At 48.2% G+C, this 18,739-nt stretch overlaps 2 protein-coding genes across 3 annotated transcripts in view; one reads left to right on the forward strand and one right to left on the reverse strand.

Moving 5' to 3' along the window:
• LOC126548128 (uncharacterized) overlaps nt 1-18,739 on the reverse strand; it is a 38,051-nt gene that overhangs the window by 8,984 nt on the left and 10,328 nt on the right. The window lies entirely within an intron of this gene.
• Nucleotides 708-18,739, forward strand: part of LOC126548130 (uncharacterized) — a 140,836-nt gene continuing 122,804 nt past the window's right edge. Inside the window, exon 1 of one of the 2 annotated variants that reach the window (XM_055063265.2) lies at nt 708-1,080. The gene's annotated coding sequence lies outside the window, so the exon portion shown is untranslated. The other variant, XM_055063267.2, reaches the window with a different exon arrangement.

Here is an 18,739-nt window from a genome sequence, read left to right on the forward strand (position 1 = left end):
GGTCAGTGCGCTTCTTTCTGCTGTTAGTGTGTGTATTTATTGAGGCAGTTTAATGCACAGGCTGAAGTAAGCCAGTCCGCACCGCGTAGCGCAGCCAGACTGAAGCACATGAGCGCGAGCGCGCACTCCAGCCTTGTCCTGCACATAGGAAACGTAGCGCGCGCTAGGGCTTTTTTTTTTTTTTGTACGTACACTGGCTACACGAGTGTAGCTAGTGTAGGAAGTCGCCACTTTTTTTTTACTTGGTGTAGAAAAGTGTAGGTCCTCCCACCTGTACACGAAGCCATTTTTATAACTGTAGTGTAGCATGAAAACTAAACTGTGGTTTCCATGAGTGTAGGCAGCAGGCGACGAACAAGCAGGCTGACGTTGCAAACACATGGCAAATTTTGTCTGTGACTGTCGGCACTGATATAGCGACGATAGTGAATATTCGCTGCAACGACGGTAGCGAAGTGTTGACATGACCATATGTCACAGAGGAAGGCGAGCTAATCTTCTAAAAAAATAAGATTATCTTACTCACTGATGGTGCGGGCCGTTTCAGACGACACGCTATATTATACGCATTATGAAGTTGTCTTCTTGCACTGCGCAATCGCAATGCATTTCGCTGCAGCTTGTCAAAATTTGTTGATGAAAGGGAACTCGTACATTGGCGTTTAGTTTAAGGCAAGGGCATATACGCGTAGCCAGTAAGTGTGAAGTCAGGCGAAGTGCGCAGTCAGGCGCTTTTCTTCTGCCGATGCAGAAGACGACGCGCTGTTTGCTCTGATTGGCTACAGCCCAGCGAGCCAAGTGCAACACACGACATCATAGCCTCTGCCCGGCACTACATTCGTCTTCACGAGTCTGTACGATGTGTAGCTAAAAAAATAGCCCTACTATATTTAGCTGCGTCTGCCACGCGTAGCATAGTACCGCGGGGTGCAGCGACGAACCCGCTTGCTGCAGCTCACCGAGGACAACCGCTCTCTGTGGGTGACGTACGTGGTTCCAGGCACGTGGCGAGCCGGTCCGGGAGTCAGCACATATCCGATTGGAACAGGTCGTCTGCTTCCCAAGTTTCACAACTTCGAGGTGTGTCACCATCATGGTCAAAGCTATGGTCAATGCTCGTTACGTTGGGAATCCTTTCAACGCGAGTCGGCAGTTCGGCATCCATCGCTTACCCGATGTGGGCGCTGCCGACTTACTCGCACGAGCGAACATAAAGACGACGTTTCGTTCAACACTCGGAACTTGCGTGATCGCTGTAGAGGTAAGTGCGAACTCAACCATGAACTCAACCCTAAAGTTGAAGATAGCCTCCGAGTTTGGGTAAGCCCCCTGAATAAAACTAAAGGTAGCGACATACTTTTATCTTCCCGCCGACGATGCTGTGAGGAGCATGAGAGGAGGCAGGAGAAAAGTTCCGCGTCTCCTGATTGGTTGAGCACCGTCACGTGGCATTTTTCGCTCCCTTTTCTCAATTTGTTTCTTTTCCGCGTCTCGGCGCACTCGCCGCCATGACAGTTGGCCGTTGAGCTGCTGCAGCAATTTTATGGCCTCTAGCCACCACAGCGAGACATTCGCATGTCATTTGACATGTTTAGGCTAAGTTTCGTGGCTACGTACCCGCGTCATTGAAGAACTCTGTTTTTTTTTATTGCGATAGCTGTTATATGGACACTCTAGGCGCATTTTTGCCGTCCTTGTGATGTTCTGTACAAAGTCCCAGGGCGATAACACCGTCGCCGCGCGTCGTATACTGTATGTGCGAGTGAAAACACGCAAGGGAAGCCGACGATCGCTGCACAATCTGGCGCGGGCGTAGGAGGAAAGTGGAGGGCAAACGCACCGTCTTCCGTCGCGCGATAAGCCTTTGGGGGAGGGGAGGGATGGATGGAGGGAGGGGGGTGGAGGCGTTGTGCTCCGGCAGCATGTCCGGCAGCAGCTTCGTATTTCGCGACCGGGTGCAAGGGAAACTGACGATCGCGGCTCAATCTCGCGCGCGATATGGAGGAAAGCGGGAAGGCAGCGGGGGAGAGGGGGGGGGGGGCGGCTTCGACTCCCCCAACAAATGCGTACTTTGCATTGCCGCGCACGTCGTATCTTGAAAGGTATCTGCAGACGGCTCATACCTTTGTGCGCGCTGCGTTCTCTCCCTCTTGGGTTGAAGCGATAGAGAACACAAAGGTCACTTCGCTAGCTGCTGCTGCCGCGTTTGCTCACACCAGCGTTTTGACAGCGAGCGTCCGCGCTCATCGAATGTGATTTGTTCATGTTTACTTGTGCGCGCTGACACCACGCTTGTTAATTCAATTACAAAGTTAGCGAATGTTTCCAATTTTATACGGCCGATAAAACTACTATTCTGACTTCGTACAGATGTCTACTAATTTGCTATCGCAATCGGTGCTTGGCCTTTTGTGAGAAACTTAGACATTTCTTGTTTTGTCTGAAGGCGCATAAAGCGTAAGAATAGAGCTTTTTCTTTGATCACGGGGTCCGGAGTTCGGGCATGGGTAAGCTTATGCACTGGTGCTATTCTCGGGGCTCGTTCAGATTTTTTTTCCCTGATTGCGCTATCGTCAACAAGTGTATGAAGCTATGGAGTGCGTAGGCTGTGCGCTGTCATATATCGCGCTAAAAATGTAACGCGTCATTATTGAGAGTGCGTAGCTTTGTCAGTCCGTGCATTTGTTATGCGCTGCAAATATATTTTGCAAGAGGGAGGACCAATCAACGCGTCGTACACTCGCTTTACAGCGCAAAAGGCCAACATTTGTAAGGTGCTCATTGATGGAAACCATTCCTGTGTGTCTTTCGTCCTTGCAAACGATTTGTTTACAAATGAAGTGCGGATTGCACTGTGATGTTTGCACTTGAGAGCCAGCGGAACAGTTTGTCATAAAGGCGTAGGACCACTTTCTCTGCATGCAGAGATGGCAGCGTCATGACGAAACGACGCGAATAGTTGAGATGCTCCGCGTTGATCGCGCACATTTCTACATGACGCTCGTGTTATTCGGGCTAATTATGTCACGCGCCTTAGGTTCGGTCATCGCGGCGCTAACATGACTGGTCACTGTTTTCATTGGACACCATAACACCTGATTTTCTAACACTAAATTTCAAACCTAAATTCTCGCCTTCCTGTTCATAGATATTAGCCAGACGTTGCAAATTACTTTGCTTGTTTCTCCTGTCTTGTTTACATTTCTCGCCTTCCGCGCGCTACCATAGGCGCAACCACGCCGGGCTGCGCGCCGTATATAGCGATCTGACCACCGGTCCAATCGCGGTTTACTCCATCGCGACACAACCTATGGCAAGCCCATCTGCAGTTTATGAGTACAAACACGCATGCTGGTCATGGCTTCATCGGAATCGTTTTGCTTTATTGAACACGTTTCACGCGGCCACTCACAGCGGAGGTATGACGAGCCACAGCGCACCGACGAACAGTCCGGCAGCGGAGAATAAATAAATACATCGACCGTGGCCTGAGTTATATTGTTCTCACGGTAAGGGAAGCTTCACGGAAACAAAGTTCTGTGCATGGTGCCGAACAGTAAGCGCGTATGCGTGCGGCTAGCGCGTTGACCGGGCCTACGTGCAGTCGCATGACATATGACTTGCAACACCCTTGTTCGTGGTCGAAGGGGCTCCAGGGCTACGCTGCGGCTCTGACATGCGAAATAGCGGTTTAATAAATACCACTAATTGAAGCTGTGTTTAGGTCAGGAACTTACCCTGTGTCTGCGCAGCCGTATACAGTCTTCGAGCCGCTTCGACCACGGGAACCGGTGTTGCAGGTCATATTGCACGTGACTATATGTGCAGGCATACTTTTTGCTGTCGAGCCTTGTTCACTCATGCACCGCATCCGCCAACCTTTACTTACCTGTGCCCCTCGAGCACACAGATAAGATTATTGCAGAAAAGAGTGTTCGTCCCTTTATAACTCGCAGCAGCCGCTTCTTTCTCATCCTTCCACATCGCTGTTTTACGTACCACAAATGCATCGTTCGTTGTCAAAAGCAGGAACACTGCAGAGCTGTCATTGACGTGCAAGGTGTTTATCGTACTTAATCTGAAGCACAGCGATTTCAGTATCTGATGACACGTTAGCATGAATCCACCGAAGACGGTGGATTCATTCATGAACGCCGTACACTACGGTGGTGTACGGTGTTGCATGCGCGTTCGTTTCACGCTTTTTACTTCTTCAAGTCCCATCTGTACACAACAGCTGGGAGAGAACAACCTCGATAACACAGTGGTACAAAATACGGAGGCTAACGCAATTCAGCACACACGAAGCCTTTACCATGGTACTAAACCCACGGATCAACACGTTTGAACGCACACAACCATAACAAAGCTGCCATTGTGGCCAGAGAACATGGCCGCTGCAGCGAAAGAAAGTAAAAAAAAAAATAAAGCAAAAAGAAGAGAAAATACCACGTCACTTCCTCCACACTTTTCTCCTAGCGTGCGGAGGGGGTAGGGCCTCTCCTCATTTTTTTTCTTTCCTTCCTCCATGATCAGTCCTGGTATCTGGTTTTATTCAAGGGGCTTAAAGGGACACTAAAGGTAAGTACTAAATCACCGTGGACTGTTCAAATGCCATTCCAGAAACCTCGCAACGCGTGTTTTGTGCCAAGAAAAGCCTTCATTTACGAGAAAATTGCATCTGAAGGGTCCGAAAACCTTTACCGCAATTCAAATCTCCCGCCACCCAACCGGGGAATGGTGACGTGCAGTGCGCCATCACAGCCCTTTTCTGTCATTGGTCAGTAAAACAGCGCGCGACAGACGGTGGTACGGCTTTTTTTAAAACCCGAAACGCAAACGCGCGGTCATGGAGAAACCGAGCCAATACAGAGCGATGGATTCGCCGCTGCAGGTGCTTTTGGTCAAGTGGCGTGGACGATTCGGGCATCCCGCGACATCACATGTAAGTTGAAATCTCCGCTACTTGCAGTTTGCGCGAGTTTCGCGAGCCAGCAAAACCAGCGCAGCACTACGCGATAACGAAACTACCGAAACGTGAAAGCGCGGGCGGCGCAGAGTCGAGCGAAAACGAAACCTTTTGACCGCCCGCGTCAATGAGTTCTTTTTCTAAAAAAAAATTTGCAGATCCCACACATTGTGGGAATCGATGTAAGCGAAGCATTCCGTGCTGGATGCTTTGATTGACGATAATTAGCGGTGATGTTGGCGGCTAAAGCTTAATTTCTTCAACGTTTAGTCTGGCGTGAGAGTGGTGAGTCGATGTTAAACGTTGCCTTGAGGGCACCACTGCTGTTTGTCTGCGCAGTACATAGAACACACAGGGAAATGTGTTTTTGAGGCGTTGTTGTGCGTCATATTTCATAACCTCTGAGAGGGTTGAGCATAGTCATTACCTCACATGGTACATCGCATTGCGGTAGAAGTATTAAACTTGAATTGGATTATGGGGCTGTACGTGCCAAAACCACAATCCGATTATGAGGCAAGCCGTAGGGGAGGACTCCGCATTACGCATTAATTCTGACACCGTGATGTTCTTTAACGTGTCCCAAAATCTAAGTGCACGTGCGTTTTCTATTTCGCCCCCGTCGAAATGCGGCTGCCGCGGTTAAGATCAAATCCACGGCCTCTAGCAATGCCATAGCCGCAAAGCTAACGCGGCGGACACAGAAGTGTTGATTTGACGGTCGACCGCTTCCGTGGTGTCTTCCGGACCTTGCGGTGCGCTTTAATTAATGCGGCTCTGCTTCTGCACGCCCTACGTAGTTTGTCCGCTTGACATATTTGCATGGTGTTTACTTTTCAGAAATAGCAGCAACGTACTGTACCGTACCTTGATCTTAAGCTTATCCAGTTTCCCCGCAACCGCTGTCGTATAGTAGTGTATATAGAGAAAGCAGGAAGCAGTATAGAGTAGATGGGGTTTCCTTGCCTTCTCACGTCAGCTCCCCTTCCCCCTCCCTCATATGGGAACCGCCTGTTCTCCTCCCTCCTCTCTACAGTTCTATCTACGTCTCCGCCGGACTCGCACCGTAGTAGAAAGGGAAGCGCTGCAGCTTCTGCAATGCTTCTGAGGGGAGTCACGGATAATTACAGCTGTCAAGAGGCGAATGTGGCGATGGCCAGGGAGCTCCAGAGGGCATTGTGCACATTCGACGCGGTGGGGTGAAAACGGGTTTCTAGTGTCGCCTTTACTCTCTGACTCGCTCCTGTCATGTATGCACACGCTGTGACCCCCCTGCCCCCCCCCCCCCCCCCGACGCAGTGTGCTTGACAGCAGCAGCAGCAGTGGGAAAGTCGACGGAAGAGGCAAAGAAAGCTTCGCTCTAAAAGGAAATAACACTGGACAAGTAGCATTTTCTTTTGTTTTATAATGCAATACAATAATGTTTTTATAACGAGTGGTTGAGTACTAGTGTGTGTGACAAGTTTTATTTTAATGAAGTCCGGAGGCTCGACTTCTTAAGCCAAGGCGGGCCGCTCCCACGTTGGCACTGTCAGGCCAAGCCCTTCAGCGACATCATGGGCCCTCTGGACGGCCCTTAGTTGGTCTTGAAACAATGGGCTTTGAATCCTTTTTTCCCACTGTGTCCATTCTTCAACGAGGTTGGGAAGAGTCGCGAGACACGCCGCCAACATATGTCTGATTCCAACGATGCCATTACAATCGTTGCATTCCATCTTAATCTCCCGCTCTGGATACATTTTTTTAATGTAGTAAGGCGTGGGATATGTACCTGTTTGCAATAAGCGAAGTGAGATTGCCTGAGTCCTGTTCAGTTTTTTTTTTATTTTTTTGAATGTGGCAATGGGAATTGCCTGCGTCCTAAATAGTAATGTTCGGTTATGTCATTGTAAGTTATTAAATGATCTCTAGATTACCTGGCTTGATGGTGAACGGCTCGGTTGTGACTGTCACGGTTAGCAAGTCCTCGTGCCAAGTCATGAGCAACTTCATTCACGTTTACCCGAGTCTCGTGCACTTTCCTCATATGCGCAGGAAACCATCGGATTTCAGTTCTCATAATCCCAATGTTTTCAAAAAGTTTAGCTGCAACTCCAGCTACGTAGCCTTTATCAAAACACTATAGCGGATTTCGAATCACTGTAAATGCAGGTTCACTTATTACTCCTGATGGCTAGAGCAATTGCCGCTTGTTCCGCCACCATAGGGTCCTTGGTAAAAATAGTGATAGCGTCTTGCATCTTCCCTTGGTAATTTGATACAATAGCCGTATATGCTTCTTTACCTTTCACCCAGGCAGCATCAACTATAGCTGCCAGTTGGTTCTGCTGCTCTATTTCCTGCAAATGTGCTTTAGCTTTTGCCTTTCTCCGTTTGATGTTATATTCTGGATGCATGTTTTCTGGGGAGAGGGTTGGTTCTGATCTTGTTCCTAACTTCAGTCCTTAATTTTACTTCAGCCTTTATTGGGCTCCTTGATCTATTCAGTTCAACACCTATTGTCTGTAATATGTTCCTACCCGCTCGTGTTTCTGTTAGCCTGTCGTGTTGCGCTATCTGTTGGGCCTCCGCGATTTCTTCCATTGTGTTGTGCACCCCTAGACTCATGAGTTTGTCGGTTGCAGCGTTCCTCGATCTCGGTGTCGCTAGAGCTACATTAACAAGCTTCCTGAGCATCGCGTTAAGTTTGTCAAGTTCTGCCTGCTTCCATTTGCATAATCCAGCCACATAAGTGAAGTGACAGAGAGCAAAGGCCTGTATGAGCCTCAAAGCGCTGTCTTCCCCTATATAAGCCCTGTGTCTATTGGTAATTATCCTTAGTAAGCTAATGACTTCATCTGTTTTATTCGATACATGTTGTATTATTCTTTAGTTAGCATTGTTTCCTTCTATGTGATACCCAAGAGCCTTGATTTTTTCAACTAACCTGATTGCGGATCCTTCATGAGTGTATAAGCACACTCTTGGTTGATCTTCCGGAATGTAACCTCTTGGTTTACGACCGTTTCTGCGGAGTTTAATGACAAAGAGTTCTGATTTTGTTGAGTGCTAGTGACATAATTGAAATCAGGAGTGCCTTCGTCACCGGGCTAGTGCTTGAATTTCCCGGGGGAGCCTGTAATCATGTCCTGCATTTACCTCAATTTATCGATTATTAAGACTCTGTTCGCAATAATATTGGCGCCTTAAGTCTGTTTTACATGCAAGCGATTTTGACGAGACGGTCATTTGAGAGTTCTCCCGACGTTTGTGCGCAGGCGTGAGTAAAAGCGGGCGCGCGAGAGAAATTCGGGGGCTTTTGCTCCTTGAATATATGACTCTGCCTAGGCACTGCGGAGGAGGTTTCTTAGCGCGTGTTGTATGTGTTTGACCCTAGGCGTGCCGGCATTGTGGAGTGGGGTCAAGTTTGTTTACGCTCGGACGCTGGCTGCCGGCGCGGTGAGGCAGCGGGCACGGACACCCGATTTGGCGACCGCTGTGTCGGACAGACTGTCTCGCACCTGCGGCGCTTGTGCTAAGTCAATCGTGCCGGATCATAGCTTTCTTGCGCCCTACAGCGATGTACCTTGAAAATAACATCACAGATGTTTCTGTGGAAGCAGTAGGGACCGCACATGAGGCCGGGCCGCATATATTGAAAATCTAGAAGTCAGAGAGCCTTAGAAACCGCGCTTGAACGCAAGTGGCTGAAAGGCCGCCGGTGACGCTCGATGCCCCTGCTACCGCTATGAGAATACGTCGCGCTACCCTAACGCCTCTTACTCTAACCTAACCTGACGTTAACCTAACCTAACGTGGCCGAGACGCAAAGCCAATAATCCTCACGGCGTGACATCAGGCAGTGGCGTTCAGCCGCGGTTGCTAAGGCGCTGTGCGTTTACTTCACTCAAAAGGGCCCACTCAAAAATGCTTCTGAAAAGACGTAGACAGTAGCATACAGAAAGCCTGCCAAGAGCGAAGATACTGCACCAGGAAAGCAGGCCGGGCCTCTATACTACGGCGCCTGCTGCTTCCCCGGAAAAATCAGTGATTTTTTTTTGGTAGAGAGAGAGAGATGCCAATGAGAGAAAGGCAGAGAAGTTAACCAGAGTTAAAGCCTCCGGTTTGCTACCTTACACTAGGTGCAGGGAAAGGGGAAGTAAAGACGAAAAGAGCGGGGACAAAAAGAAAGGCGTGAAAAAAAAAAAGGGACGAGGTCATTATAGTCTTTCTAATAGGCCACTGCCATGTAAAAAGGTAAACAAAGCCTTGACCTACTTCCGGTGCGACGGCAGTTCATGTCGGCATTCCAAGACTGTCTGCTCGTAGAATGGCCTGTCGTCAAGGCGGGCCAACACGACCGCTAGCGACAGCCGGTGCGCGCTGTATCGAGAACAGTGGCAAAGTACGTGTTCTATAGTCTCCTCGCTGCCGCATGTGACTGCACCCGCCGTGGTTGCTCAGTGGTTATGGTGTTGGGCTGCTGAGCACGAGGTCGCCCACGGCGGCCCCATTTCGATAGGGGCGAAATGCGAAAACACCCGTGTACTTAGATTTAGGTGCGCGGTAAAGAACCCTAGGTGGTCAAAATTTCCGGAGTCCTCCACTACGGCGTGCCTCACAATCAGAAAGTGTTTTGGCACGTAAAACCCTATAATTTAATTAATGTGACCGCAAGCGGCGCTCTCTTCCATACGGAATCGGACGGCGAGAGACCTTGTGTAAGCGACACCAAGCCACAGTCGGCAAAGTACTGCTGTCTCGAGTCGAGAGACTCCATATGGGGGTCGAAGAGACGGGTCCAGTCGGTGCAGACATGTGTGCTTCAAGCTTGGTGTGTTCCATAAAGATCGTATGGCTTCATTTGCAAGCACACGAATTTTCATTTCTGCGTCTGTTCTTGAGAATGGCATGGAGTCTTGCAAGCCCTCCTCATGTGCAGGTCGGGCTGCTGCATCGGCATGTTCATTGGCCATTATGCCACAGTGGCTTGGAATCCACTGTAACGTTATGTCGTGTCCTTGCTCAACGAGGTGGTGAAGCAGCAGTCTGATTTCTAGAACTAGTTGTTCGTGGGGTCCGCGGCGTAAGGTAGAAACCAAACAATGAAGAAGCAGCCTTGGAGTCACTGAACACGCTCCATTTCTTGGGCAGTTACGAAGTGCACAACGAATAGCAGGAAGTTCCGCGGCAGTCCATGTAGTCTGGTGAGATAGTCGAATCATTACGGTGGAGGTTCTTGCAGGGAAGATCACCGATCCTGCAGACCCATTCACCGTGGTTGAAGCGTCAGTATATATATATGATCATCATACCTTGCTGGTGAAGCAGCGCACTGACACGGACACAGAGAAGACACAAGACGACACTCGCTGCTCACTGACGTCGTCTTGTGTGTCTTCTCTGTGTCCGTGTCAGTGCGCTGCTTCACCAGCAAGGTATGATGATCAATCACCAACTAGCCCAACTTTCCACATTCTATATATGATGATACTCGTTGTATGTCTCGTACAGCAAGAGCAGTGAAAGCTGCTTGAGTGCTGGAGACGAGAGTTGCGCTTTTGCTCGTATTCTTGGTGCCATTATTGTCGAACTTTTGCTTGAGCCAAGCACCATAGGGGAAACGGAACTCTCGCTGGAGCTGCATAACCTGATGGAAGGTATGCACAATAGGACAGGATTGTCTGACAAAAGGAGGCACGTGGTTGATCCTCAGGCAGTGAGGCTAGATGATGGGCAGGGGCTCGAGCAAGGTGTCTTACGTGTGCCCTGAGCGCTTCCATGACTTTGAGTCTTGGCTGGAAAGTCGTGTGCAATCGCAATTGTTTCAGCTGTTGACGAGCTTCGCGGCAATCCAAGACACACTCGAAGTGCCTGGGCTTGGACGCTTTCGAGTGTACGGATATTCGTTCTGCAGGTGTTGGTCATCACAGGCAAGCCGTATCGCAAATGCTTGCGAAAGAGCGTCCTGTATGTTGCGTCTTTGCATATACTGACATACCCCAGGCTTTTCCTCCAAGAAACTTCAACGCATTAGAAACATCCGTCAAGCGCTTCTTTAGGTAGGCCACATGAGGACTCCAGCAGAGGTCACGATCGATTATTATGCCTAAGAATCGGTGCGTCCTGACATAAGGTATGCTTTGACCGTCGATAGAGACATCATATGATCTTTTGGCTTGTGTCGTAAAGGGCAAGACAGGTTTAATCCGGCGTGACTGACTCAGCACTAGCGCCGCAGGCGCGAGAAAGCCTTTCCGACGTACTTCCAGACACAGCGATCACCAAATGGGGCGTCCGTGCCCACCTGCCTCAACGCGCGGGCAGCCAGCGTCGGAGCGTACTCGACCGAGCCTAGGGACAAACACGTACAAAACGAGGAAATAAAGTTCGCCGTATTACCTATAAGGCAACCTACAGCGACAGATATTCAAAGAGCAAAAGCCACCAGATTTTCTCTCTCACACCCGCTCGTACGTGCGCCTGCGCACAAACGTCGGGCGATCCCTCAAATGACCCTCTCGTGGGATGATTTTGGGCCAGAAATGGCGCGGCGCCCGTTTCCTTTCCAAATGCCAGTTTTCCGAGCGCTGCGCGCCGCTGCGATCACGATCGAAACATTTGTAAATGCTTGATTCGGAGGTTATTTAAGGTGCCCTACAACATTGTAATTATGTTCGCGATTCAAGCAATGGTTAAAATGTGCACTAATTAAAAGTAATTAACTAATTAACACTTCGTGATGAAAAAATTGTGGCTGTAAGTACATACGACTGCCGCTACTATGCAGTCGGTACGATTTCTCTAGAGCTCTTGGTTTTTTTTTTTAAATCTTGGTCCAAGTTAACTAGGACACCCTGTGTATATATATATATATATATATATATATATATATATATATATATATATATATAGGGGGTTTCTTCAAAGTTCAGCACGCATGACCCGACGTAACATATGCAGGAAAGAGACGATCGACGAACTTTTCGGAGGACGTGTTAACATTTTCGGCTGATCCACCAGCCGAGAACGTTAAGAAACACGTCTTCCAAAAAGTTTGTCGTGTGTGTGTGTGATTAAGAAAAATGGCTATAGATCTGGTTTTAGTGGAGCAGAAGGAAATATTTAGCACACGTACGAAAAAGTGTCTTTAGTAACATTTCGGCCGTGGTGCGGCTTTCTTCAGAGTATATACCATGTACCCATGTAACTTGCGCCATACCTTAAAAATATGCAGGTTGTTGCGGCTAGGGTGGCGTTCAGGGCATGGAATCCACCAAGCCCATCGACTACGTCGTCAAGTTGTAGAAAAGGAAGAAAAAGTGGGTTTATCTGCTTAGTTACATGGCTCCAGTGCTGAAGCCCACTCCATGCAGGAGCAAGTTAAACGTCTCAGTTCACATCAGGACCCTCTGTCCTCACTCTCGTAAGGTATCTGCTTTTAATCCCGTCGTCTTCCTTAGGCTAGTCGACTAGGGAATCTGAAGACTGTCCAGCAGCAAATCACCATCGTCGACTTCGTTGCGATACCATGCCCATGCTATTTATAACCCGCAGTAACTCCGCCTCGAAGAAACTGGTTTGAAATTTGTGGAAGAAAAATCATCCGGCGACACCTGGTTCGTTCCTCGTTTCCCACGCTGCGCTGACGTCTGGTTAGGAGGTGCGGTGGTTTGACACGTGGCAAACGTTCACTTAACACCCTTGGTGTTGTTGAGACGTAACAAAGTGCACATAGGCAGTGTCGTTTGTCGGCACTTGGAGCAAGTCAGACTATTTTTTTGTATTTCGCCTAATTGCATAATTAGTTGTTAATTATTCAACTTTTTAAATATATTCGGAGCAGAAGTGTGAATGAGACAATTGCAGACAATCCTGAAATATTCCTGATCCAGCTTTATGTTGCTCAATCCGTGCAGCATAAATTTTCTTCAACGCGTCTCCGAAAGTTGAGATTATCCGACCTTTAGCTCTAGGCTCACCGTGCGCTCACTTCCCCACCCCTCGACTTTTGCGTGCTTTACCACGTGACCTCCAATATTGGGCGCGCATCAAGCCACCATCCTTTCTTACTCACCTTCGCACACTTCCCCTCGCGTCTACAGCATACGGTTAGCGGGGCGCGATGGCATCTGGCTATATGGAACACCACGGCGACGCCGACGGCGAAAATCGCCTGGATATAATTATTGTCGCAATAAATTTACTATAGAAAGCTGGAAGGTTGGATAAGAATTCATGATTTTAAAATGCAGGGGCAAAAACATACACATGAGAGACGAAAAACACATTATAGGGTTTGTGTTGTCTTTTTCGTCTGTGTTATGTCCGTGTATTTACGTCTGCCTTTTAAAATGAAGTCATCAACCTGCTCGCCGCTAAAATGCCTTCAGAAATTGACCCCAGTTACAATTTATTGTCCCGGTCACGGCGGCGGCATTTCGATGGGGGCGAAACGCAAAAACGACCTTGTATAACGTGCATTGGGTTAAAGAAACCCAGGTGGTCACAGAATTATCCTGACTCTCTCACTACGACGTGCCTCATGAGCATATCGTAGTTTTGACACGCAAAACCACAAAATTTAATTAAAATTTGTTTTGCGTTAGGTTCTTTAACATGCTCATATCGGTGGTCCTGCAAAATTATTCATGGCGTTTTTTTAATGCGTCATCATTACCCTACACACATATACGACAGGTTTATATCATGGATCCGGGACCTCTAAGAAGTGCGGCCTAATGCTAACGCATATACAGTTTTTTTTTCGTAAAAAATCTGTTAGCGTCGCGAACGCAGCATTTTTGTAGAGCAGTTTATTGGGGAGGCGGACGTATTTTGCCGCTTATAACGTGAGTTTCAGAAGAGCAATCGGAAAACATATTTAAATAACTATTTTAGTGTCTTGGGGGCAGTTTATAAATCGAAATTTGGAGGCAGTTACATTTTAATGCACCTCTTTTTTAACAGAAATCTCGAAATGTTTACTTAATTCCAGATTATTAAAAAAATATCCGAATATACCTAAGCACTTCTTGTGAATACGAAAGCATTAATGTCTGATTGAACGCCACTGAGCGATCCTTCGAGTTATGAACTTCTCGCGGGCAAGCGAGCGCGTTGAATCGCTTGGCCAACCCCTCCTAGATAGCATAAAGGCTCAACCAGACGTACGCGTTCCAATGCGCCCGCACGCGCCGCACCACGCCTGGGCGCGTACGGCGTCAGGCGCGGAGGCTGTTTCGCGTGTCGGCGCGCGGCGGCGTGGAGACCTACAACCGCTAGGGCGTCACGTCCACCCGTGACGCCCTGTCCCCTCACGCAACACCTAGCGCTGCAGCAGGTGTTCCCTTTCGCCCGCTCTGCTCCGCCGAGGCGCGCACGTGACGTGGCGTCGCAGCCAATGGGAATTTAGGTGTCGTTTCGCTGCTACAGACGCCGGCATTTTCACTCAATGGGCCATTTGATGCTTTTGCATCAATAATCGAATTCCAACGCTCAATCCAGGCACTATCAAAACCGAGCGCGCCCCTCCGCTCGCCAGACGGAAACGCCCCGTGACAAAGTGTGTGACGAAGTTAGAATTACGACACGTCGCGGCAAACACTGATACGCACGGCACGTGCCGGTAATTCTTGCCAGGCAAAACGTGCCCTACAGTATTCGCCGCGACCGGCCGCGACGTTCAGTTTGACTTCGGCGAGCTTTTCGTCACGGAGCGTGTCCGTCTGATATGATAGCGAGGTCGCCTTTTCTCCGCTCCCAGTGCGCTCGGTTTCCGTGTTGCCTGAATTGAGCGTTGAAATTCGTTGATGAATATATCCAATTAGGTGCTTCGGGGTCCCTCTAGAGGACCCAGGGAGTCAAAATTGATGCGGAGACTCGACTACGGCGTCAATAATAGCCTGTGGGTTGAGTTTGGGACGTTAACACGATAGCTAAATTTGGAATGCAAAAATCAAGTCGTTGAACGAGCCCTGTAAAGTAGCACGCTGATAATCAGCTTCATATATTATTCTATCTGCAGGGGTTTCTAATGAGAACTGTCTCATGTGGCGTACAATCCATACCCTAGATACCCTAGATGTGGTGCCACGGCTTTCTCCACCAAGAGGCGAATCCTAAGCCAGGCAACATGACCGCGGTGCGGAGTGATGCGCACGGTAGCCTGTATTTGTGTGTGCTGGAGACTCCGACGCCGACCTCTTGCGTTCGCTACGTAGAGCGAGAGAGATTTTATTGACAGGCAATTAAGACAGAGAGGTCAACCTGAGCTGGTGCGCTCTATAGGCTGCTACTCTGCACTGGGAAAGAGGGAAGGGGAGCGAAAGCATTTGGGATGGATAATGATGAGAAGTAGTGAGACGGCATGGAGGCGGGAAGGTACACGTGCACGGTGCGCAGCAGCCTTCATGTGGTGTTCAGTGCGACCAACACCCTGAAAGCGTCCTCGTCCACCTTTCTTTAGGGCGGTGCAAACTAGCCAAATTCCTATGTTTCCTCTCTCATCACTGTCTGTTTTCTTCATATGGCTGCAACAAACGAAAAAATTTTCTTGCTTGTAGCCAAACTTAAATTAGCGCATCCGGGCCAAGACGAAGGTCATTACATGGCTCCGTTGGCTCTTCTGTAATCATCGCCGCCACACTCATTGTTATCAACGTCGACTCATTTTTATGTTTACTGCAGGAGCAAGGCCTCTTCAAGCGATCACAAATTACCTAGGGCTGTGTTGCGTCTACCTTCTATGCAGTAAACGGCATCATGGAACACGACGGACAAGAAAAAGATACTGCTACGATCAAGAGGTGCCTTTATTTTGTGATCGTCCCCGTGCCCTTTTCTTGTCCGTCGTGTTCTCTGGCGCCGTTTGGCGCTATAGTGAACCAACTAGCCCAACAATGCGTTTTATTCTTTATGACTGCAAATTTCCTATTTTTGTCACAACACCTAATTATCTACCGACCTCGGATGCGTTTCCCTTCTCTTGGAACCTAACACTATTACTCTAACACTGCTAGGATACTCTAATAGTACTCTAATATTATTATTCCGATAGATAACCTGCTCTACATTACCTGCCTACCTCCACCTTTTCCTCTATATTTCAACTGGAACACCAGCCACACCCGTTTGTCGTCTCTTCCTGCCTCTTAACGTTACAGTAACTAACCACTTTTTGTTCCGTCGTTCGTTGCACGGTCCTCAGTTTCTTAACTGTTATCCTATAAGTTCGAGCGCTATAGTTTAGCTCTCATGGAATGCACCCATTATTTACTTTTTTTTTCAACGTTAACGGTAAGTTGTCGTTCGTTGCTTGAGAATGCATGCCGTGTGCACTCCAATCTTTATTCGCATGGAAAATTTCTCATGATCCGGGTCCCCTGCTACTTGATCAAGATAAATACACTCCTGCACGCTCACTGATAAACACCAACTCTTGTTCTCTCGCCAGTCTATTGAAAATAACCTTAGACTTTTGCGCATTTGTCCACAAATCTATCCTTTACCTTTGCTGGTTCAAGTATTGCAATAAATGCCGCCAATATACCTCGCTCACCGTGGGCAGTTATTATTACACGTCACCGACAATCCGCGATATGCAACCGTCCCGTTTTTCAACAGGCGTTCTGGAAAATAAAGTATGCATTTAAATGAGTCTACAACGTGTGAAATCTGGTGCAACGGCTGGACTCAATTTTTCTGAAGTGTTAGGTGAAGTACCAAGTGGAATTTATAGTTCTTTCTGGTAAACCTATATCTATGACCGAAATTACACGTTTTCGCACGCTTACAATTATTGAGGAGAAGCCACAACACAAGTTGTAAATGTCTGAAGAATGTCCGCAATAGCACTTTCCTGCAAGGCTATAATTGCTGAGGAGAAGCCGCAGCAGGGGTTGTAGGGATTCAAAGGTAGACTCAATAACCGGATTTGAGCTAGGGCACATGGCACAAATCTGCTTGCTTATTCAGTTGCGTATCCGCGTTGCGCACATGTCACTGCATATCCAAGCCAGGCCGTTTTGACATATGAGCGCAATTTAGAGGTCATTACATGTTTTAGAGCTTTGCTTACCGTGCTTACGAATTCATGTTCTGGAAATTACTGTTTAACATGCATATTTCTGGCTGTTTTTACAGCGAACCTGTATATGGCTAGCTGATTCGTCCGTCCGTCCGCCTGTCGCGTGTACGCCGAAAACTCCTCCGGCGCAACCCCACGCGCATGCACGAAAAAGAAAAACAAGAAAGAGAGAGACGCGCGATTGGCTGCGCCAGTAGTGACATCGTTGCTTTCCGTCGCTGCCGAGCGTGCGCGCAGCAGTTCCTCTCCGGCTCCGAAATTGGTAGGCCACGCGTCATACGTACACCTGAGGGGCAGGCAAATTTTGATCAGCAACGCCGCGAGCAGAACCGCGATCGAGTTTGTCTACACCGTGCCGATGCTGCAGCCCAGGCACAAGAACAGGCTCGTGCAGCCGAGCGCAAGCAGCAACTGCGTACCGAGGATCCGGCAGCGTACCAAGCCGTGGTTTAATGAACCGTCGGGATCAACTCGGTGATAAACACCGGGGCCGCACGTTTTAGCTTGGCTGGTTAACCATCTGTACGGAGTGCTTGGGCGGTGCTTTTTTTGGTAAACGGTCAGACACCATAGTGTATCCACATGTGTTCTCAGATAAGAGAGTCGCAAACATGCTCTACTCGTGTTAAATTGTTCACTATTTCTCGTCATTGCAAACGCGAACACTACAGGGAGCTATTTAGGAGCGTGAAAGCATGGTTTGTAGTTACAAACATTAAAAAACAGACGACCTCTCTGTTTATTGCGTTACATCGCCTCAAGCTGCCAAGAACTAAGGTACTAAGGTACTGATTTATTTTCTGGGCTTTTCACTTCCAATAGAAGTGCGTGTAGGCTGGCTGGAATAACATGTATCTCACAGTAAGCCAAATCGTTATTTCTTACGCGAAGATCACACCTTACAAGCATAGTACAACTGCACTCGCAATTTAAGCATTTGGAATGCTGCAGTGCATATTTACCGACTAACAAAATTTACAATTTACTAGAAGAAGGAAATGTAGGAGGTGCGGAAGATGCTTGTACATTAACAGACTACGCAGAGAGAATAAGTTTTTTTCTGGCGACTTCTGCGACGCTGTACAGGAGATTTGCTGCAGTTCTATGCGAAATGTCGTTCAACCGACATGTGCAACAACGTTTGAATCAAATTGCGAAACTTCAGAGCAAGCATTGCTATCTCCGCAACAGAAATGAATGCCAAGAATTGCTAAACCTGTATTTATTGCAGTTTGTAAGCGGACCGAGTTACGTGTGGCCGAGGAAGTCATTTTGTTACTGCACATTTTTGCAGCGATGCCATCCGCGGCGCCTTATTAGCCGTTGTTGTCGTAGCAACCTCCCACCCCCATAATTACCGTCATCATGAAGTTATGCCAACGATAATGCACAATCATTGGAATGCTTACATGGCGATGAAAAGTTTCATTCTTGAATCTCGTCGTCTAAGTTTCATAGGTGTAATTTAAATTGAAGGCCCCCTCCAATTCTCCGATCATTAACAGGACCCCCACAAGTGACTACATGCCACAGTTCCTGAGCACTTATTCATACTCGTGCAGACATGGCTGCTAATGTTTTCTGTAAATTATTTACGCGAAATAGCGCGAGTCTCAGCGCGAGTAATAATGCGTTCGCTATCGCTGTCAATGCTTCGTGCTTTAGGCAAAACAACTGGGACATTTTTCTAAAGACGTCTGCAC

Source organism: Dermacentor andersoni, chromosome 1, assembly GCF_023375885.2.
Source record: "Dermacentor andersoni chromosome 1, qqDerAnde1_hic_scaffold, whole genome shotgun sequence".
Lineage (NCBI taxonomy): Eukaryota > Metazoa > Arthropoda > Arachnida > Ixodida > Ixodidae > Dermacentor > Dermacentor andersoni.